Genomic DNA, 23,955 nt, shown 5'->3' on the forward strand with positions numbered 1-23,955 from the left:
ATGTGTTGGTATTTTATAGAATGTAATATGTAATACATATAAAGCAATATTACTAACGTTATACTTGAGAATTTACATTCCAGCATAAGAGCTAAAAATATCATCCCGTTGAAGTCACCCTGGGTAATCCTTCCCAATCCCATACCCTCAGCCTGCTCATTTTCCACTCCCTCCAACACAGAGTTCATGACCACCTTCTACATTTTGCCTTTATCATTCTCTTCACTTAAAAGAAAATCATGGTGGGGTGCCTGAGTGGCTTAGTCCATTGAGAATCCTACTCTTGATTTCAGCTCAGGTTATGGTCTCAGGGTAATGAGATAGAGCCCCGCCTCAGGCTCTGCACTCAATAGGGAGTCTGCCTAGGATTCTCTCCCTTTCCCTCTGCCCCGCCCACCCCCCCAACTGGTGCTTAATCTCTCTCTCAAATAAATCAATCAATCTTCAAAAGAAAATGATGGCTTTGCCACATATTTGTCCCTAGTCAGTGTTTAAAATGTTTTGAATTTTATAAGAACAGTGTGCTATGTACACTAGTAAGGATTTGCTTTTCTACTCATCATTATTACTAGTGTTTATTCATGTTATTTCCTGATCCTACCGATCAGTTATTCTCACTGATGGATAAATTTCCATTTGTGTAAATATGCCCTTCTACTTATTCATTCACCTGCCAATTGACATCTGGGTGATTTACTTCAGACTTTTAAAATGCATTTCAAAAAAATACATGTAAGCAGGGGTATCTCTAGAGCACTTAATAGGAGTGGAATAGCTAGGGTACTGGGGTAGGTTGGCAATGACCCCCAAAGATATGTGCACATCCTCACCCTTCAAACCTGTGGCCATACCTCATACAGAAAAAGAGTTTTAGAAAATGTGATTAAGTTAAATATCTGGGGATTTTCTTGATTCAAGATTATCTTGAATTATTCCAGTGAGCCCTAAATGCAATCCCACCCTCCTTATAAAGCGGGAGGCAGAAGGAGATTTGAATCTAGACAGAAGAGAAGAAGGCAACGCGCCTTTTCAACACCTTGATTTCAGTCCAGGGAAACTGACATTAAACTTCTGGTCTCCAGAACTATGAGGAAATAAATTACTCTCTTTTTAAGTCATCAAGTTTGTGGTCATTTGCTGCAGCAGACATCAGAAACTAATATAAGTATGCATATATACAACTTGAGAAGATAATGCCAAACTATTTTCAACTGACGATATGTCAACGTCATGTATCAAATATTAGTTCCAGTGGTGGTTCCAGAATTCTTGTATAGTAGGATTTAGGAAACTTGTTTTGAAGTTATATTTTCCCAATATGGGGAAAAACCCATCAAGAATCCCTATCAAAGACCGTTGGTGGCGAGAGTGGGTTGCTATTCATAGACACACTCTCAAGTTATTACTTTGCAGGCTTACTAATCACAACTGAGTTCTCTGCTTAGTTGTATCATTCTCTTGTTGTTGGAAATCACAGAGAGATAATCTTGTTGGCCTCAGGCTGGGGAGGTATAACTAGTTCTTAGATGCCTGAGCAGGTTTTTAGGATCATTGGCGTGCCGTGTGTTTATTGGAATGATTTCCCTATTTATGAAGCTACTTTTGTTGTTACACCAAGAGTAGGTTTATGTAGAAGCATTGCCCTGTTTTTACACCTTGCAGAAACAGCATGTCTTTTCAGAACAGAGCTTCCAAGAACAGCCCAGGGGACTGAACTGCAGATAAGCCCACCTTGCCCTTTACTCTTTGCCTGTTTGTTTGATTCAACACAGCTCGCAGCTCTTGGTCCTGCCAAACTTCAGACACTCTAGGATCACTGTTGCTGCTGCTGCTGTCAGTTGCAGCCCATAAGGGATAAAGGGAAGAGATTTTTTAAGAAGACTTTTAGTTATTTATTTATTTGTTATTTTTTTGAGGGAGAGGGCAAGCGTGTGCTCAAGCAATCATGGGCAGGGGATAAGGCAAAGGGAAAGAATCTCAAGCAAACCTCCTGCTGAGCTCAGAGCCCCACTGGGGGCTCGATCTCACAACCCTCAGATCATGACCTGAGCCGAAATCAAGGGTCAGTCACTTAAATGACTGAGCTGCCCAGGCACTGCAGGGATAAAAGCATGAGATTTTTAAAAAATTTTTATTTCCAACAATCAGAGGACAATAAATTAAAAAAATAAAATAGTTAATAATAAATAATAATAATAAATAAATAATAATAAAATAAATAAGTTTCTGTTTCTGCTTTCACAAATTACCACAAACTTAGTGGGGTAAATCAACATGAAGTTACAGCCTGTGGATCACGAGTCCAACATGTGTCTCACTGGGCTAAAATCAAGGTGCTATCAATTCTGTGCCTCTTTCTGGAGGATTTAGAGGAGAATCCATTTCTTTCCCTTTTGCAGTTTCTAAAGGCTGCCTACATTCCATGGCTTCAAGTCTCTCTCCTTCCTCTTCAAAGCCAGCAAGAGTACATCTCTGACCATCTTTCCATAGGCACATCTCCTTCTAACTGCAATGGGAGAAGTTCCCCAATTTTAATTTTATTTTTTTTAACATATAATGTATTATTAGCCCCAAGGGTACAGATCTGTGGATCTCCAGCTTTACACACTTCACAGCATTCACCATAGCATACACCCTCCCCAATGTCTATAACACAACCACCTTCTCCCTACCCCCTGCCCCTGGCGACCCTCAGTTTGTTTTGTGAGATTAAGAGTCTCTTATTGTTTGTCTCCCTCCCGATCCCATCTTGTTTCATTTATTCCTTTCCTACCACCCAAAACCTCCACGTTGCCTTTCAACTTCCTCATATCAGGGAGTCATATGATAATTGCCTTTCTCTGATTGACTTACTTCGCTCAGCATAATACCCTCTAGTTCCACATCATTGCAAATGGCAAGATTTCATTTCTTTTGATGGCTGCATAGTATTCCATTGTATATATATATACCACCTCTTCTTTATCCATTCATCTGTTGATGGACATCTAGGTTCTTTCCATAGTTTGCCTATTGTAGACATTGCTGCTCTAAACATTCAGGTGCACGTGTCCCTTCGGATCACTACATTTGTATCTTTAGGGTAAATTCCCAGTAGTGCAATTGCTGGGTCATAGGGTAGCTCTATTTTCAACCTTTTGAGGAACCTCCATGCTGTTTTCCAGAGTGGTTGCACCAGCTTGCATTCCCACCAACAATGTAGGAGGGTTCCCCTTTCTCTGCATCCTCACCAGCATCTGTCATTTCCTGACTTGTTAATTTCAGCCATTCTGACTGGTGTGAGGTGGTATCTCATTGTGGTTTTAATTTGTATTTCCCTGGTGCCCAGTGATGTGGAGCACTTTTTCATGTGTCTGTTGGCCATCTGGATGTCTTCTTTGCAGATATGCCTGTACATGTCCTCTGCACATTTCTAGATTAGATTATTTGTTCTTTGGGTGTTGAGTTTGATAAGTTCTTTATAGATTTTGATACCAGCCCTTTATGTGATGTGCCGTTTGCAAGTATCTTCTCCCATTCTGTGGTCTGTCTTTTGGTTTTGTTAACTGTTTCCTTTGCTGTGCAAAAGCTTTTGTTCTTGATGAAGTCTTAATAGTTCATTTTTGCCGTTGCTTCCCTTGCCTTTGGTGATGCTTCTAGGAACAATCTGCTGCGGCTGAGGTCGAAGAGTTTGCTGCCCCTGTTCTCCTCAAGGATTTTGATGTCTCACATTGAGGCCCTTCATCCATTTTGAGTCTATTTTCGTGTGTGGTGTAAGAAAATGGTCCAATTTCATTTTTTTGCATTAAGTTCCCCAATTTTAAAGATACATGTGATTTTTAGGTCCCGGGTATCTCTTGTCAAGGTCCTTAATTTAATTACACCTGCAAGTCCCTCTTGCCATATAAAGTAATATTTGCAAGTTCTAATAATTAGGACATGGGTATCTTTGGGGGAGGCATTATTCTCTTTACCATAGCAGAATTCTTTAAAGAGGGAAATACAGAACAAACACTATGCTTATTTAGCTACAAGTACTATAGACATATATGTCACATAAGCAAACTGTTGTCCTGAGGGTCCATTAGAGCATTTCATTTAAAACTTTTTGGGGCACCTGGGTGGCTCAGTCAGTTAAGGAGCTGCCTTTGGCTCAGTTCATTATCTTGAGGTCCTGAAATTGAGCCCCATGTCGGACTCCCTGCTCAGTAGGGAGCCTGCTTCTCCTCCCTCTGCCTTTGCCCTCTTCCCCAACTCCTGCTCATTCTCTCTCTCTCAAATAAATAAATAAATACGTCTTTAAAAAAAAATTATATGTTGGTGGCTCCATCAGTTAAACGTCTGACTTCAGCTCAGATCATGATCTCAGGGTTGTGGGATCAAGTCCCACATTGGGCTCCCTGCTCAGCAGGCAGTCAGCTTGTTCCTCTGCGCCTTCCACCCCACCCCCCACCTCGTGCTTTCTCTCTCTCAAATAAATAAAAAAGCCTTTAAAAAATAAATAAGAAATGAAAAGATTATATGTCTTAGTTATTTAGTGAGACTAATTACATGGAAATTTTATTTCATGGAACTTTAATAAAAATATGACATGTACCAACCTACATTGAAAGCCATTTTGCTTTCTCCTAATCTTAATTGTTCTCCCAGTAATACTAGACTTTCACTTTCCTAGGAATGTAACACTTTACTACAAAACCGTAGTAGAAACCTAACGTAACAAGCATCTGGTATTACTTATCTCGTACATGCTTTTTGCCAAAGTGAGATACTGAGAGAGGTGCCTGGGTGGGTCAGTCAGTTGGGCGGCTAACTCTTGATTTCAGCTCAGGTTATGATCTTGGAGTCCTGGTATGGAGCACCAAATCAGGCTCCGCGCTCAGCAGGAAGTCTTCTTCTCCTTCTGCCTCTGCCCCTCCCCCACCCTGCTTGCTTGCTCGCTCTCCCTTTCTCAAATAAATAAATCTTTTTTTAAAAAGTGAGATACAGATAAATATTTATTGCCAGGTAGATAAAAGTAAAGTCTTAGTTTATAGGCCTGGTTTTCTAATTTTATTTATTTTTTATTATTTTTTTAAAGATTTCATTTATTTATTTGACAGAGATCACAAGGAGGCAGAGAGGCAGGCAGAGAGAGAGGAGGAAGCAGGCTCCCTGCTGAGCAAAGAGCCCAATGTGGGGCTCGATCCCAGGACCCCGGGAAGATAACCTGAGCCAAAGGCGGAGGCTTTAACCCACTGAGCCACCCAGGCAACCCTGGTTTTCTAATTTTAAAAAACCTGACTAATTCCCATAAAAGAGTATTCAGTTCACCAAAAAAAGAAAGTTCTAGGTGCTTAAAAATAAATAAGTTTCAGAAAAACAACCTATCACATTTTCACACCAGAAATATGTGTTGGACTATATTGAAAAGAATCTCTTTCAAATTTTCTCCTCTAATTCTGATCAGATAGTTTCCCTTGCAAACTATGCACATCCAATCATCAAATATTTATTAAGCAGCTCCTATGTACTAGATACTCTAGTCATATGGCTTCCAGAAGACATTATACCCTTGTGGCCTTTTTGAAGGCCACAGGAGGCAGCCTTTCAGAAGGTACCGAGATTCATCACACATTTGGAGGAACCTCAAAAATGCCTCAAGGCCCCACCTACATGAAGGGGACCTTCCTGCCTGATTCTTGCCCACCTGGCCCAGGAGCAACTGGAGGCCTGGTTCTGAACCCTTGTTAGCCCTGTGGCTGTGGCCCTGCAGCAGCCAGGATCCAACAAGGAATTTAATAAAGGGGATTGGTTACCTGGGTAATGAAATAGCTGAGATGCCGGAGGGGACATTCCAGTATCCCCAGATATTAGCAGCAGCAGAAAGAACATACACTACCACCTGAAAGCAGGATAGAGGGTAGAGAATCATATGATTAGAGCCCATGGGCAAGTGTCGGCCAGTGGAAGCCAGAACCGCAGTGGGCCTGTCTGATGGAAGTGGAAACCGTGAAGGAGACACACTGGCGGCCAGAGGAGGCTAAGACAGAAAAGCCAGGAAAAGGCCCTGCTTTCTTTCTTCAGCCCTTCAGATGGATGCCAGCATCTCTCACTGACTGATCCCCTCTGAAAGCCAGGCTGTAGGGCGCTAGGAAACAGCCCACAGGAATCAGGCACCCTGCCCTGCTGAGCAGAGCGACAAAAAGCTGAAGAATAGATCTGAGAATGCTGACCCAGGACTGATACAGGACTAGTATGAGATGTCTCGGATTCCAGATGCCTACCTGTTTCATAGTTACCTACAGCTGAGCCCTGCACACTAGCCAGTTAGAATTTCTATGATCTCTCACCGCAACTCCCCATCACCAGCTTCCTGTCTGAGTGCACACTGGAATCACCTGGAGACCATTTGAAAAAGAACCAATTTCTGGGCTTCTCCCCAGATACTGAATAAGAGTTTTGAAAGTAAAGTATAAAAACCTGTATTTTTAGCATCTCAACTTGATTCTGATGTAGATGGCCTTTGGACAAATTTTTTTTTTTTTAAAGATTTTATTTATTTGTCAGAGAGAGCGAGCGAGAGCGAGCACAGGCAGACAGAGTGGAAGGCAGAGTCAGACGGAGAAGCAGGCTCCCTGCGGAGCAAGGAGCCCGATATGGGACTCGATCCCAGGACGCTGGGATCATGACCTGAGCCGAAGGCAGCTGCTTAACCAACTGAGCCACCCAGGCGTCCCAAGGACAAATTTTTTAAGTGGGTCTTAAAGGTGGGACTACTCTAATTCCAAATTTCTAGATCTTCCAAGTTTTCTTTCATCCTGATAGAATGAAACCTGTCATGCTGGACTGTAGAATGCAGGTGGTCTCCAAACAAACACACAATATTTAACATATAAAAATAGATTGAACTTTATATTATTCCTAAAATCCAAATGATAGATTAATTTCAGTATCATTCTTATAACCCAACAATGTCCAATAATATCTGTGAACATACTGTTTTTCTGGTTTAAATTGAATTAAGTGTGGCATTAAAAAGAAAACTTCCTCCATAATGTGATTTTAGTTAATACAGGGATTGGCCATTTTAGACTTTAGCCATAATTGTGTATTTTTCACATATTTGAAAAGGTACTAAACATCAGAAGCCTGCATCCGTAGACGACAGGATTCATGGGCACCTGGGTGGCTTAGTTGGTTAAGCATTTGACTTTGGCTCAAACCATGATATCAGGGTTCTGGGATCGAGTCACACATTGGGCTCCCCTCTCAGTGGCAGGTGTGTGTGGGGGGTGGGGGGTCTGTTTGTCACTTTCCCTCTGCCCCTAACTGCTCATGCCCTCTCTCCCTCTCAAATAAATAAATAATATGTTTGGGGAAAAAAGAAGACAGGATTCATTTCTTGCAGATTTGGTCCTTCTTGTAATTTATCAGTATCTTGGCTATTATTTTGTTTTGTTTCTTACTAAAGACCGAACGGCAATCTGAGGAGGTACCTTAATGACCACACAGTACTAGGGGAAGGAGAGAGCTGAGCAATTGGGGCTCTGAGTCTGGATCTAGCTTGGACCTGAGCACATTTTTCTTTAATGTTTTACATATTAGGTTTCTACCTACAATTTCATGTGGAAAAGAAAAAAAGCTTTCCTTTATTCAGTTTTGAAAATCCTGGATTCTGAACAAGGCTTCACATAGAGCAAATGAATAAAAGTTTCCATAATTGCAGAATCTTACATGTTTGATGTTTCTGGGAAGTAGGTTCCTGATAGAGGTGTGATTTAAGGCAGCTTGGAGACATAATTCTGAACAGGCTTATTAGTCTGCTTTTAACTATAGGTTTTGTTGATGGTGATAGGATGAAACTCTCTAAAAGCTGTCAGCCAGGAACAATGTATGCATAACCCAGGGGATGAGAAACCGGGTCAACAAACATCATGTAATCAGGAAACATTGTGGTTTCTTAAGTTAACTGCTAATGCATTATTTTAGGTAGAAACCTCCTTTTGCTCTGACAGGGCTACTTTTAAAAGAGCTTTTCCCCTGAAACCTTAGGTAGCATGGAATTGTCATCAAGAAATAATTTTTCATCTTTGAAATGTTTGCTTATTTCCTTAGTGAATTTTTGCAATGTGACTCTGTTGTATCTTTTTCCTACCTTTACAGATATAATGTAGCTTTTAAAAATTGTTCACTTTTTTTTTTGTTTTTTGCCTCCAGCAAGATACATTTTATACTCATTTTGAGTTCCATTTAAGATGTGGTTAAAACCAGCCAGTAGTGTTTAGTAGTTAAAAATAGTGCACATGGGGGCACCTGGGTGGCTCAGTGGGTTAAGCCACTGCCTTCGGCTCAGGTCATGATCTCGGGGTCCTGGGATCGAGTCCCGCATCGGGCTCTCTGCTCAGCGGGGAGCCTGCTTCCTCCTCTCTCTCTCCGCCTGCCTCTCTGCCTGCTTGTGATCTCTGTCTGTCAAAATAAATAAATAAAATCTTAAAAAAAAAAAAATAGTGCACATGAAAAAGTGTTCATCATCATTAGCTATCAGGGAGATTCAGATCAAAACCACATTGAGATACCATCTTACACCAGTTAGAATGGCCAAAATTAATAAGGCAAGAAACAACAAAGCTGCTTTGGAAAACAGTGTGGAGATTCCTCAAAAAATTGAAAGTAGAGCTACCCTATGACCCAACAATTGCACTACTGGCTATTTACCCCAAAGATACTCTCTACCTGCCTCTATGCCTATTTGTGATTTCTGTCTGTCAAGTAAATAAATAAAATATTTTAAAAAAAAGTCTCTTATGGTTTGTCTCCCTATTTGATTTCATCTTATTTTATTTTTTCCTATCTTCTCCTATGATTCTCTGTTTTGTTTCTTAAATTCCACATATGAATGGTTTCATATGATAACGGATCTTTCTCTGAATTGACTTGGCAGAATACCTTCTATTCCATCCACATCACTGCAAATGGAAGATTTCATATTTTTGGATGGATGCACAATGTCCTTTGATCCAACAATTCCACTTCCCAAACAGGTCTGCAAAGATGGAAGAATGGTCACTGCATTGTTTATAATAGCAAAAAGTTAGAAATAACAAATCTTCATTAGTAGGGATTATAAAAAGTGTGGTTACATACATGCAGTGGAATACTATATTGTTATTTTTAAAATGTAGTAGATACACATATCTGGACTCTGAAAGATGTTTAGATATATTAGAAAATTACTAAACAGAATATATAGTAGAAACCATTTGGTAAAAATATCAAGTCATCATATGTAATAGATAACATATTAGATATTATGTATTAACATTACATAATACATACAATACATAATATTTAATGGGTATATAAGCTAGCTATATACACTAGGTAATATTATCAAACTTATCACAGTAATTATTTCTATGACTATTGTGAGTTACAATTATAGGAGATGTTTGTTCTCCTTTATTCATTTCTGCATGTAAGTTGTTTTTAGTAAGCATGACAATTTATAATACATTATAGTATAATACATACAGTTTATGATATAAAATACATAAAATTTTGGTATTGATGAAAGACTGGAAGGAAATACACTGACATGATTATAATGCTTGTTTCTAATTGATAGAACCATGAAAGATTGTCACAATTTTTTTGTGCTAGACGGGTGCCTGTGTGGCTCAGTTGGTTAAGCATCTGCCTTTGGCTCAGGTTTTGATCCCAGAGTCCTGGAATAGAGCCCTGCACCAGGCTCCCTGTTCAGTGGAGAGCCTGCTTCTCCTCATGCTCTCTCTCACACCTACGCCCTTTCCCTCTCTCTCAAATAAATAAATCTTAAAAAATAAGTTTTTGTGTGCTGTAATAACTCCATGTATAATTCCAATCTCATGTGTTAATGCTCTGCTTTTGTAATTAAAAAATAAAAAGGTAGAAAAAGGAGGCAGGGAGTCAGAGAATGAGTTGTTAAGGATTGGATTAGGTTCTTAGGTCACACCTAAACATCTTCTAGCTTTAGTCACTGAGAATGTTACATTTTCAGAATGCCAAAAGTGCAATTTAGTGGATCAGTTTCTTCTTTAAGAAGGCCCAATTATGGGAGAAAAGGCATTAGAGATAAATATATGAATTGTTTTTGCTGGAGGGTTCCACCAAATGTGTTCTTACCTGGTGGTAATCATATTTCCTAATTTTGCCATTTGATCATATAAACTGCTGGAGCCAGAGTCCCTCATAGCAGAGGACACTCGCTCCTGAGGCATGGCTTCTCCATTTGTTTGTAAGGATCCATCAGTGCATGTGACTACAAGCTAGAATCGATTTTATTTCATTTATTTTATTTTTTAAAAAGATTATTTATTTATTTGAGAGAGGGATAGTGCACATAAGCTCAAGTCTGGGAGGGGCAGAGGGAGAGGGGAAGCAGGCTCCCTATTGAGCAAGGAGCCAGAAACAGGGCTAGATCCCAGGACCCCGGGACCATGACCTGAGCTAAAGGCAGACGCTTAAGGGACTGAGCCACCCAGGCGCCTCTAGAGTTAATTTTATTTACTTTATTTACTTTATTTTATTTTTTAAAGTTTTTTCAGTGTTCCCAAGATTCATTTTTTAGAGTCAATTTTAAACAAATAGTGGCTTTGGTAAATTTCTAGAGCATTGGAGTTTTGAGGCGGTAAGTCCTTCAGCCCTGTGATGTCAGCTTACTTCTCAGAAGAACTCCCAGCTCAGATTTTCCCAGAAATCTGACCATCTGAAGCAAAGATGTAGACACCAGGTCTTTACCTTGAGGATTCCATTTCCGGTAAACTCTCTTGTGGGCAAATTTTCATACGCCAAGAAAACTTCTGCAGCAGACTTTGGTTGTCCTAGAATTTGAATTTCATAGATCACAGTTCATAAAAGGTCCCCCTCATAGGAGGCTCCTACCAGGACCCCTGTTTTCCCTGCATATACAGTTCTTGCTGATTTTCTACTTTTCTAATAAGAGAGGGAATAGAGAAGAGGGATCAATAATTGGCAGCCAGACCAAAATCCACAAGTTACCAACCAAGACCACAGCAGGTGGGATTTGCCACAAAATCAGAAAGACAACCAGAATTATGGCATTTGAGTCAGCAAATAGCAGTATCATTTAGCAAGATGCTTGTTGCTGATGGAAAACCATTTCATAGATGGAAAATCATCAAATTGCTTCACTCTTTTGCTGCTGTGTTTTTAATTGGCAGGCCCTAAGGCTTTGTGGCATGAGTTCCAAATACATAAATAAAGTCATTTCATGTCATAAAACCTTTTCAAATGGCAAAATTAGGAAAGGAGAGTTGATTCAAATGCCACAGAGACAAAAAATGTGTTTTTCCGGGACAAAGGAAAATGAGTGATTTAAGTTTGTGGCAAATTTTAGTCTCGCTGCGCACCCACACAAATAATCTTTTTTAAAAATTATATTCAGCACTTGGGTACAAGTACATAGTGTCCCCAGGAAGTTCAAATGTCTATTATCATTATTAATACCCTTGTTTTTCTCACTCGCTCATTGCCAAATACAACAAGGAATTAAACCCAAGCTACTGCGGCAAATGGGCCAGGAGCGTGAGGATCCTAGATAGAAAAAGCCTGGTCAGCTTTTCCGTTTCCTATAGGGCGGGTTCCTTCTCTCGTAAGGATGGCTTCTTGGAAAAGGTCACCACAGTGTGTCATACTGACAACTGTCTGATTTCACCAGGTAAAAGAGTTTCCTACATTTCCTTGGTTATGTTGGAAACACTCTTAAGATAGTAGTTACCTGCTTAGCAGTCAAAAGAGAAAGGGATCCAGAGGGATGCCACTATCTCAGGGGCTGTGTTTTCCCTCTGGAGATGCAGCCTCCATCTGAGGTCAGGTGTGATTTTGTGTTGTTTTCTCTGGGGGTTTTGCACAGAGTTCTCCTATCTTTGTAGACTCGTCTCAGTCTGTTCTCAGAACGGAGACTAAAGCAGTCCCCGAGGTATGCAGCTTTCAGCTCAAGTGGCCAAAGGAATGTCCCAACCAGGCATTTCTACCAGTGAGGCAAGCTAAGGGATTCTTTCTACTTTTTGGAACGTCAGTGAGCTGTGGAAGGAAGAAATGAGTATGGTTTCCTTTTTTCTTCTTCTTTTTTTAAAAGCTGAAACAGGAGCAGGATTGTAGCTGTCACAAGCTGACTAAATATTTTTTTACAACACCAAAGCCTTTAAAATCCTTGGAACGCTTGTGAGAACTAATGTTTATGTTGGGACCTTTACATTAATTGGGAGTGGGTTCTGTGTGTCCAACTTACATGTGCACCGTGCCAGCCACGGCCGCTGCCGGGCCTCCACATCTGAGGAAGGTAAGGCGAGAAAATCATTCAATCCACCGTCTGGAATAACTTAAGACTGCAGAGAAGTCGACTTCAGCTCAATGGTCTGAAAATGGACGAATCAGAATGAGGTTTGCAGCAAGCCCAAGAACGCCCTTGACATTCAAACCACACACCCTAGCTTCCCTGACTACCAGACTCGTAATTCTACTCTGTCTCTCCACCTGGGGAAGTTCTGTGCAGTGTCAGAATTCAGCCAATAGGCCTCAAAACCCTGGGAGGATTCTATTTCTTAAAGATAAATCTAAGACCTAGTTGCAGAGGGTTGATTTCAATCTTCTCCCTTAATAGAATCCACCAAATAAAAATATATAGAAAATGGAGACGATGTGGCTTGAAAAAATTCACTTTAATCTGATTTATACCAGGGTGACTTAGCATTTATCCAGTAATCGGTTTTCAAGTTGAAACATTTTTTTAAAAAATGAATCTATGGATCAGTTCACTGGAATGTTCACCAGCTACTCGTTTGCACATATTAAATATTAGCCTTTAATAGGGTTGCTGAGCCAGTTTACATGTGAATTGACCCTGAGGAAATCTGAGTGTGACTGTAAAGGTCTAAAGGTCATGACCATAATTTAGAAAAAAGACAAAAAGGTTGTCTTCCTATGGTTACTCTGTAGGGTTAGCTTTTGTGTGGGACATATCCCTGGCTATTATTGTCAAAGTATAATTTTTAAACATTGAAAAATGGGGGCGCCTGGGTGGCTCAGTGGGTTAAAGCCTCTGCTTTCGGCTCAGATCATGGTCCCGGGATCCTGGGATCGAGCCCCACATCGGGCTCTCTGCTCTGCGGGAGCCTGCTTCCTTCTCTCTCTCTGCCTGCCTCTCTGCCTACTTGCGATCTCTGTCAAATAAATAAATAAAATATTAAAAAAAAAAAAAAAAAAAAAAAAAATAAACATTGAAAAATGGCATTTCATATTTATTTACCTTGGTAACTGGGGCACCATCAGGATGGTCAAACCGAAAGGAGAGGAGTGGAGAGGAGAATTCAAGGACAGAATTCAAGGGATTGAGTATATGCGGTTTATGAAAGAAAGAATCCAGGAATCAGATTGCTAAATTAGGTGTTGTTTTGTTTTGTTTTGTTTTAAAACTGATGGGAATGCAACATGGTACAGCCACTCTGGAAGACAGTTCAGCAATTTCTCACAGGGCTAACCATACCCTTACCATGGGATCCAGCAATCACAAATAAACTGAAAGTTCATGTTCCCACAAAAACCTGCACACACATATTTATAGCAGCTTAAAAAAAAAAAGATTTTATTTATTTATTTGAGATAGAGCATGCACACAGAGGGAGATGCAGGCTCCCCGCTGAGCAGAGAGCCCTATATGAGGCTCAATCCCGGGACCTTGGGATGATGACCCAAGCTCTAGGTAGATGCTTAACTGACCGAGCCACCCAGGTGCCCTGATATAGCAGCTTAATTTATAAGGGCCCCAAAGTGGAAACCATCAAGATGGTTTCACAACAAGTGAATGGAAAAATAAACGGATATATCCATACAATGAAGTATTACCACGAAAAACAAATGATACAAAAAGACATGGGGGAACTTTAAATGCATATGACTAAGAGAAAGAAGCCAGTCTGAAAAGGCTATATATTCTATGATTCCAACCATCTGGCGTTTGGAAGAGGCAATAAAAATATCAGTGGTTTTGGGGCGCCTGGGTGGCTCAGTCGTTAAGCGTCTGACTTCAGCTCAAGTCATGATCCCAGGGTCTTGGGTTTGAGCCCTGCATCGGGCTCTCTGCTCAGTGGGGGGCCTGCTTCTCCCTCTCCTGTTCCCCTGCTTGTGTTCCCTCTCTTGCTGTGTCCCTCTCTGTCGAATAAATAAAATCTTTTAAAAAATCAAATCAGTGGTTTGCACATACACACACACATAAACTCACATTTCGTAAGAACAGGAAGAAAACTGTAGAAGAATGCACCCCTGAGATACATGATTATCTCTGGGAAGAGGAGTAAGACAAGAAATGAGAGATAGAGGACACAGATTAACTTTTTCCTCTTAAATTTTTGCATTATTTTATTCCTTGTGTATATACATATTAATTTAATAATTGAGGAGAACAACTCACTAAATGATAAACAAAAAAATTTTTCTACTTATTATCACAGGAAAAAAAAAGATCAGTGGTTGCCAGGGATACATGGAAAGTAGAAAGGTTGAATAGGTGAAGCATAGGACACTTTTAGGGCAGGGAAACTATTCTGTATGATATGTGAATGGTGGATATGTGACACTATGCATTTGCTAAATTCCACAGACAGTACAACACAAAGAATGATCCATAGAGTAAACTATGGACTCTAGTTAAAAATAATGGATCAATACTGGCTTGACGCTTGTAACAAATGTTCCCACACTAAGCATGATATTACTAATATGGGAAACGATGGAAGTCCAGACAAGGAGAGCAAGGATACACTCAACTGTCTGTACTATCTGTTCAGTTTATCTGTAAACCTAAAACTGCCAGAAAGTAAAGTCTATTAACTTCAAAAAACCTGTTGAATGTCCTATGGGTTAACAAAACCGTAATTTTTGAGATTCCTTTTTCCACCCAACAGAGATTATTTACAACTCTCCTCTACAAAAAGTCATTTGCCACTTATCAGTCTTCTATAGTTTATGTCTGGTCCTAAGCAATAACAAATAGTAAGTTAAAGGTGCATTTCCCTAGAGAACTGTGAAATATGTGGGTAGGCCTGTTCTACAATGCCAGGATGACACTGAAGGGAAGAGGCATATCGTCCTTGTGCCATATTTAAAAGTGTCAAATATTTTTTTCTTAGTATTATAACACATCCTATTTGCTAAAAAATTTTGTCACGCTCTTGGTCAATCTTGCAAATAAATTTCCAAATTAAGAATTAGCTCCTTGGGACACCTGGGTGGCTCAGTTGGTTGGACTATCTTCGGCTCAGGTCATGATCCTGGAGTCCCAGGATCGAGTCCCACATCTGGCTCCCGGCTCCACGGGGAGTCTGCTTCTCCCTCTGACCTTCTCCTCACTCATGGTCTCTCTCACTGCCTCTCTCTCAAAGAAATAAATAAAATCTTAAAAAAAAAAGAAAAAAAAGAATTAGCTCCTTGTATCAGCCAGAGCCCAGTCAGGAGTCAGAAACCATAGCAATTATTTTAATAAATAATTAACTTATCTAATAAATAACTTAAATAATAAATAATCTGCCAGTTATTTAATATAAAGACAGTTGAGCAAGTGCTGGAAATCAGAAACACGGAAAAAGAACATGAAGATATCATAGAAGTAGCAACTTCAGGCAGTGATTATCACAGAAGTAGTAATTTCAGGACTGCAGGAACAAAGGGTGGAACCTGGAATATTACAATTTAGAAGCTCAGGAAGCAGAGACTAAAGATCTAAGGGTGCCTTAGGAACTCGGAGGGGGGACCCAGAATTACTGGGAGCCAGATCTCTGAAGTGGGGTTGTGATTGGATGGTATGGCATCACTGAGGGATTCAATAAAGCCAGTTGTGGGTATGTGGACCACCTGCAGACTGGAATTAACTGTGGCTACTAGAAGGGACTGACACTGCCGGGATGAAGGGCTGTTTGCAGGGTGACATTGATGACGTTGATAGGAACCGGAAACAAACAGGAAGGAGCAAGTGACTTGTTCCCCTAGCGCCTCCTATTGGCAGAACCTGCAAAGCGCAAAACGGCAAAAGAGAATTGTGCTTTGGTTCACAAAGCAGTGACTAGAAGCCGGAATTTGAGGCTGAGACAAATGCTTAACAACCAGCACTCTGCTTTAACTGGGACGCTTAGAAATTAATAAATTTGCTGTTGTGGAAAAGCGTGGGCTTGGGGGCAGTCAGATCTGGTTTTTTATCGCAATTCAAATACGTGCTAGCATGTTACTCTAGGCAAATACTGTATTGTCTTTCATTTGTCTAAGCCTCAGTTTCCTTATATGAAAACAGGGACAAGGATATCTATCCATAGGGCTTTTGTGAGGATTGAATAAGGTCAGGTATATAAATTGCCTAGAGTGGTGGCAGAGACAGGCAAACTCAGGCAGTGGAACTTAATCTATTAATCACAGTATACACTGGCTTTCCAATCTATGTGGGGAATTACCTGGTTGGTCAAAAATAATACAGTTCAGGTGGGTGGAGGACAAGTGTATGTGGTTATTAAAAAGCAACATAAGGAATCTTTATGGTGATGGCACTGTGTGTATCTTGACTGTGTGGAGAGAACACAAAACTATATAAATGGCAATGTGGTGTAAACAGTAGGGAAATAGATCATCTCTGGATTGTATCGATGTCAATATCCCAATTTGAGTTACAATTTTAGAAATTGTTACCATTGAAGGAAACTGGGCAAAGCCTACAAGGGATCTCACTGTATTATTTCTTATAACTGCATGTGGATCTATAATAACCCCAATTAAAGTTTCATTTAAAAATAATAATATTGTTTATTATTGATGCTGAGACTGCCTTCTATGATGCCCCTACATTAACTGCAAAATGAGGAAAGTATCAACTAGGGATATTTTCATGTCACACTAAACATTTTAAACCATGTTTCTAGGGACAGAAAAATGAATAGTTTGAGGTTTTGATGATAATGGATTTAACTTTATAAACATAGGTAAAAGCTATATTACCCTCAAATGATATTTTGACCTATAAAACTTAGTAAAGCAGATGTTCTGAAAGATTTAGGACAATATCGCCAAAGAAAAACGCAAAGCTTGAAGCAATACACACTGTTTAGTCTCTGACCCCTTTACTCCATTACTGAAAGTGAAACATGGCAGAAGTGGGCTCCAGATTACCAAAAGAGTCCTTTTTGGCCCAAATCATCCAGAGATTTTACCTAAATTCTTCCCTTCAACTTGGGTTTAGACACGACCCGTAAGCGAAGCTTTAATCATCATTCCAAATGTCAAGATAAAGTGACATCTCAAAGAAGCCATCCGGTTCCGCAGATTAAAAAAACAATGACTTTTAAAAAGTATATGTTGAAAAGATCTTGCCAAACAGCTGAAGTAACAAATGAAATCTAGCTGGTTTCCGGCAGAGATTTATCATCTCTATCAGTGCATTTGCTCTTAAGCAAGCTGTAAGGTTCTTGTTTGGTTTGGTGGGTATCTGCTGTGTGACTGTGTTTGAAACAATCAGTTGTTCTGAATCAGCTCCTTGTTCTCTAAGGCTATCCTGTGATTAAAGACATATCTGAATGCATTTCTGTGCTTGTATCAGGCTTACTAGCTCAAGAAGTGACTGAGTAATAAAAACACAGGGCAGGTTTTTACAACCAAACAAAAACAGAATTATCCTGCGAACACATTACACATCTCACTGTGCCGGATGGTGTTGTTGCTCCTGCCTTTCCTTTAAGCTTGGAACATCTCTCTTGCCACTAGAACTGTCAGAAGCCGGAGCGGGGGGGTGGGGGGTGGGGTGGAAAATGGACATAAATTCTTTTCTTGTTGGTTCCGGATCACCTCCCCATTTCATTTCATAGTAAACTGAAAATTTATGATAAATCATGCTATATTCTACCACATAATTCTACCATGAGATACAGTCAATCCCTCAGATAAAAAGGGCCACCACAAAGGGAAAAAAAAAAAAAAACCACTTCTTTTATTGAGGCTGTTGAATTAGCAACTTGTTTTGAACTCTAAACAATGGCATGCTATTATATTGCTCTGAACAGAGTGGGTGTTCCACATATTCTTGTTAATTATCCATGATAAGAAGTGAGAAGAAAAAAATCCACACAGGAGACTATCCCTGTTGGAATCTGATGAAGATGTGTAGCTTAAAAAAAATTCAACCCTTCTTTGAAAATGTTTCTATTATTGCTTTCATTTTAATTAAAAATCTTCTGTCTGTATAGCAAGAGCTATGAATTATAGCTCAGAATTTTCCAAGATACCTTACAATTGTCATAAGAGGTCAAACCACCAAAAAAGACAATGGAGTGAATTGAACAGGGGAGGAAATTGCATGCATGTCTGGGCTTCTTCCTCTCAGGCTCCCACAAGCTCTACGGAGCAGAAGCTGCCAATGGAGTACAAAGGTCTGCCCTTTGCTGCAAATAACTGTGCTATTCTGAGGGCATCAAGGCCTCTATAAGGCAATGAAGTCAGTGCATTTATGAACTGAACTCAGTTATAAAGAATTTCAGATTCCAGCAAGGGAGTTTCTAGTGGACCATGCTAAATCAGGATGAATTCAGAATTAGATTAATGTCTTTATATAGCGGTTATGTCCTGAGAGGGGGCAGAAAGCAGGAATTCATGGTGGCCCTCCTTCTGATTTGGAACCCCAGAGACCAGTTAGTTTGGTCCTGATCCAAGCACATGAATATCCTTCTACTCCTAGTCAACTGTGTAACCAGGGACAGTTGTTAGGATGGGTAGAAAAGAGGCAAAAATTCATGCATACCCATCACTCCTGGAAAACCAAGGATAAGCCCTTTTCTGTAACAGAATTTTAACTAATAATCATACAATTCAGGGCAAAACTATCCAAAAATAACCTTTCTTCTGCCACTGTGATCATAGCATTCTGAGCCATGCCAGGCTGTTAAAGTTGGTGGGACCAATGTCGTTGTAGTTATTTATGTAGGCTAGTTATCCCCCAACATTCCTATTTTTGCCGATGGTACCATCACTTTCCTATCATCCAGATTTGAAACCTTGAAGATTCACGTTAAAGTCTTCCATCCCTTGTCATATGTAACTAACCAATACAGTCAACATATTCTGTTTTTTAACGTTCCAGTCACTGCCCTCTGAAAATTTATATTCTAACACTTTTTCATGTTATTCGTTTGCTCAAAAGCGTTCAGTGGCAAACACCTCTGGATTATTCAGTAAAAGTCTAAATTCAACCAAGTATCCACAGGCAATAAAAATCTGGCCTGGGGTTGTTCTTCCAACCTTATCTCCCTACATGAATTATACATTCCTCCCAAATGAGTCTATTCATTGTTCCTAAAACCTGTGACCCATTCCTATTTCCTTTGCTTTTCCAAGGCTGCGTCCCGTGCCTGGAATGCCCACCCTTGCGAGTATTAATCACACGCCCTGGGGTTCTTAATTTCTCGTGTGGATAGCTTTTGCCTTCTTGGTGAATGTCCTGCTCAGTATCAGACTGCTCCTGCAATCCATGTACTTGGTTTCAAAGAGCTTCTTTATTAGGCTTAGCTTCTTTTTCAAGCTTTATTATTTGAAATGAGCAGAAAATGAGGGAATCCAGGCTGCAGTCTGTTATCGATCCTCACCCACTGATCTATGCATTGTGGAACCTGGTGAATTCTATATGAATACATGGCTTCTATATATGATAACATTTTATCCTAGGTGAAAAATACTCAAATATGGAATATTTTTGTCAGAGGATTGTAAGAGACTCTGTTAAACATTCCTATTCAAAGTGAGGTCCACAAACCAGCAGCACTGTGTCATTGGAAGCCTGTTAGAAATGTACAAGCTTGGATGCTACCCTGACCTATTGATTACATATGCATTTTAACAAGGTTCCTCAGGGAATTTGTGACTCGTGTGCACAGTGAAATCTGGGAAGCACGGGGACCTTGAGAGCCTACCTTGAGATCCAAAATGTTTGCGTGACAAGATGAGAAGAAAGAGGCAGTGTGAGATAATGGAAATTATTCTGAAATAGGAACCAGAAGTTGTACATTTCGTGTCATTTACCAGTCGTAACCCTGGAAAAACCACTTAACCATTTTGGGCCTTGCTTTCTGATCTTTCCAATGGGAATAATCTCTCCCTGTTGTTTCACGGGGGTGGTTGCAAAGTTAGGGGGGAAAATGTGAAAGCGATTTAAAAAACATTTTGGGGCACCTGGCTGGCTCGGTGGGAAGAACAGGTGACTCTTGATCTCAGGGCTGTGAGTTCCAGCCCCACATTGTGTGTAGAGATTACATAAAAATAAAATCTTCAAAAACCCCAAAGCATGTAAGGTTTACACACATTTAAATTTTTTTTTTTTTAAATATCCTTTCTCAGGATCACACAGCTGGTTTGTGGCAGAGTAGGGACCACAATCCAGCTCTTCTGACTTCTGGTCCAGTTCACTGTGAGAGGCTCCTGTCCCCACAAACTCAGGCTCTTGGCAATGATAAGAGGCAGCTGGAACAATCTTTTGAGAAAGGAATTTGATAATATGTCTCAAGAGTGTTTCAGTGTGTTAATACCCCCCAACCTAGTATTTTCTTTACTAGAAATCTAGCTTAAGGAAATAACTGAAGAATTTTAAGTAATTACGTTCACTGCAGATTTACTTATAATAGAAACAAAACAAAACAAAACAAACAAACAATGGCAAACAACTGGAAGGTCCAGTAGGGAATTGTTAAATTACAAATTATCATAGGATAGCACATGATGCATCTAGGAAAATTGGTTCTCTTCTTCCCATAGTTACTAGAGTCCAGAAGATACCAGTGAACCTATGGGAAGCCATAAATGTCATCCAAAACAAATCTAGGTCCAAGCTGTCCCTGAGGTTAGAAAGCACCATCTATACCGTTCTGTAGATCCCTGCATATGACATCTGGTGTTCCTCACATGACAAACTGGTCTACTTAGTTTTGTTCTCTGCCTCCAGGCCTGTCCCTAACATTTGTGAAACCCATGACAAGAATACAAATTAAAGCCCACATACCATATGTCTAAATAATTAAATCAAACCAACATACTGTAAATAACTTATTTTATCCTCCTATCCTTACAAACCTACTTTCACAGTGATCACTGGCTTATTTTCTCAGCATTACACTATCTAGCTCCAACCATGTCACTGCAAATGGCAAGATTTCATTCCTTTTCACGAATGAATAATATTTCACTGTGTATGTATGTACGTATGTGTGTACATATGTACATATACACACCACATCTTCTTTATTTAGTCATTTATGAATGAAAATAGTTGGGCTGCTTCTATAATTTGGCTGTTGTAAATAATGCTGCATTAACACAGGGGTGCATCTATCTTTTTGAATTAATGTTTTCATATTCTTTGGGTAAACACCTGGTAGCGAAATCGCTGGATCATATGGTAATTTTATTTTTAAGTTTTTGAGGAGACCCCGTACTGTTTTCCACAGTGTCTGCACCAGTTTGCATTCTCACCAACAGTGTAAAGGGTTCCACTTTCTCCACATCCTCACCAACACTTGTTGTTTCTTGTGTTTTTTACTTTAGCCACTCTGACAAGTGTGAGGTGGTATCTCATTGTGGTATTTGATTGAGCATTTTGATTTGCATTTCCCTGCTGATGAGTGATACTTAGCATCTTTTCAAGTGTCTGTTGGCCATCTGGATGTCTACTTTGGAGAAATGTCTGTTCCTGTCTTCTGCCCATTTTTATTTGGGTTATTTATTTTTCAGGTGTTGAGTTGTATAAGCTCTTTATATATTTTGGATACTTAACCCTTTATCAGAGATGTCATTTGTAAATATCTTCTCCCATTCACTGGGTTTTGTTAGTTTTGTTGATTGTTTCTTTTGCTGTGCAGAAGCCTTTTATTTTGGAGTGGTCCCAATTGCTCATTTTTGCTTTTATTTCCTTTGCCTCAGGAAGACGTGTCTAGAAAAATGTTGCTACAGCCATTGTCAGAGAGAAATTACTACCCATGTTCTCTTCTAGGATTTTTATGGTTTCAGGTCTCACATTTAGGTCCTTAATCCATTTTGAGAGTATTTCTGCTTATGGTATAAAAAAGTGGTTCCATTTCATTCTTTTGCATGTAGCTGTCCAGTTTTCCCAGCACCATTTGTTGAAGAGACTGGCTTTTCCCCCATTGCATAATCTTGACTCCTTTGTCAAAGGTTAATTGACCATATAATTGTGAGTTTATTTTGGGGCTCTTTATTTTGTTCCATTGATCTATGTGTTTATTCTTGTGCTAGCAACCCCACTGTTTTGATTTCTATACCTCTGTAGTATATCTTGATATTTGGGATTGTGATGCCTCCAGTTTTGTTCTTTCTCAAAATTGCTTTAGGTATTTGGGGTCTTTTGTGGTTCCATACAAATATTGGGATAATTCGTTCTAGTTCTGTGAAAAATGTTCTTGGTATTGGTATTTTGATAGGGATTTCATTAAATCTGTAGACTCACAGGGACTGCGTTAAGTGTATAGTTTATTTGGGATAGTATGGACATTTTAACAATATTTATTCTTCCAATCCATGAGCATGGCAAGTCTTTCCATTTATTTGTGTCAATCTTCAATTTCTTCTATCAGTATTTCATAGTTTTCAGAGAATAGGACATCCAACTCCTTGGTTAAGTTTATTCTTAGATATTTTATTATTTTTGGTGCAATTGTAAATGGGATTGTTTTCTTAATTTCCCTTTCTGCTACTTCATCTTTAGTGTATAGAAATACAAGGATTTCTGCATATTGATTTTGTACCCTATGAACTTACTGAATTCATTTATCAGTTCTAGTAGGTTTTTTTTTTTTTTTTTTGTGGCGCCTTTAGGGGGTTTCTATATATAGTATCATGCTATTGGCAAATAGTGAAGATTTTACCTCTTCCTTGCCAATATCAGTGCCTTCTATTTCTTTTTGTTGTTTTATTTCTGTGGCTAAGACTTCCAGTACTATGTTGGGTAAAAGTGGTGACAGTGGACACCCTTGCCTTATTCCCTTTTTTAAAAAAGATTTTATTTGTTTGAGAGAGAGAGAGCATGAGCAGGGCGGAGGGCAGAGGGAGAGGGAGAAGTAGATCCCTTGCAGGGAGCCAATGTATGACTCCATTCCAGGACCCTGGAATCATGACTTGAGCCAAAAGGAGACGCTTAACTGACTGAAACACCCAGATTCCTCTCCTTGTTTTATTCCTGATCTTAGGGGAAGATTCTCAGCTTTTCACCATCGAGGATGATGTTAGTCATGGGTTTTTCATATATGGACTTTATTGTGTTAAGGTATATTCCATCTAAACCTACTTTGTTGAGCATTTTTATCATGAATGGAATTTGTACTTTGTCAAATGCTTTTTCTGCATCTATTGAAGTGATCATATGGTTTTTATCCTTTCTCTTGTTGATATGCCTTTCCTTTTAATAATAGCTCATGGACAATTTTCTGTTTCAATGAAAGTAAATATGTATCATTTTTTTAAAAAAGATTTTATTTATTTGACAAACAGAGATCACAAGTAGGCAGAGAGGCAGGCAGAGAGAGAGAGGAGGAAGCAGGTTCTCCGCTGAGCAGAAAGCCTGATGCGGGGCTCGATCCCAGGACCCTGGGATCATGACCTGAGCCGAAGGCAGAGGCTTTAACCCACTGAGCCAACCAGGTGTCCCTGTATCATTATTCTTAATATCTGTAGAATATCCAATATATTTCTTTGTTCATTTATTCAATAAATATCCATATATGGACCTGGCACTGGAGATGCCAGGAGATGCTAGATTCTGGAGATGCAATCATAGGTAAGCAAGTCTTTGCAAAAACAAACTTACCATAATTAATTAAATTAGTTGGACAGTAAAGTTGTTTCTTCTATATAAACAAGTTATGGGGGGGGCCACCTGGGTGGCTCAGAGGGTTAAATTTCTGCCTTTAG

The 23,955-nt window shown here is 39.6% G+C and overlaps 1 long non-coding RNA gene across 4 annotated transcripts in view; it reads right to left on the minus strand.

Annotated features, from left to right (window-relative positions):
• Positions 1 to 8,080: 8,080 nt before the first annotated feature.
• The window catches only part of LOC132027912 (uncharacterized), a 41,466-nt gene continuing 25,591 nt past the window's right edge, over positions 8,081 to 23,955 (minus strand). For all 4 annotated transcript variants that reach the window (XR_009407245.1, XR_009407244.1, XR_009407242.1 and 1 more), the window contains 3 exons: positions 12,251 to 12,377; positions 10,738 to 10,820; positions 8,081 to 9,004 (listed from right to left, as the gene is read on the minus strand). This is a non-coding gene — a long non-coding RNA (uncharacterized LOC132027912). The remainder of the gene's footprint in view (positions 9,005 to 10,737; positions 10,821 to 12,250; positions 12,378 to 23,955) is intronic.

Source organism: Mustela nigripes, chromosome 12 (genome assembly GCF_022355385.1).
Source record: "Mustela nigripes isolate SB6536 chromosome 12, MUSNIG.SB6536, whole genome shotgun sequence".
In the NCBI taxonomy this organism is placed as follows: Eukaryota; Metazoa; Chordata; class Mammalia; order Carnivora; family Mustelidae; genus Mustela; species Mustela nigripes.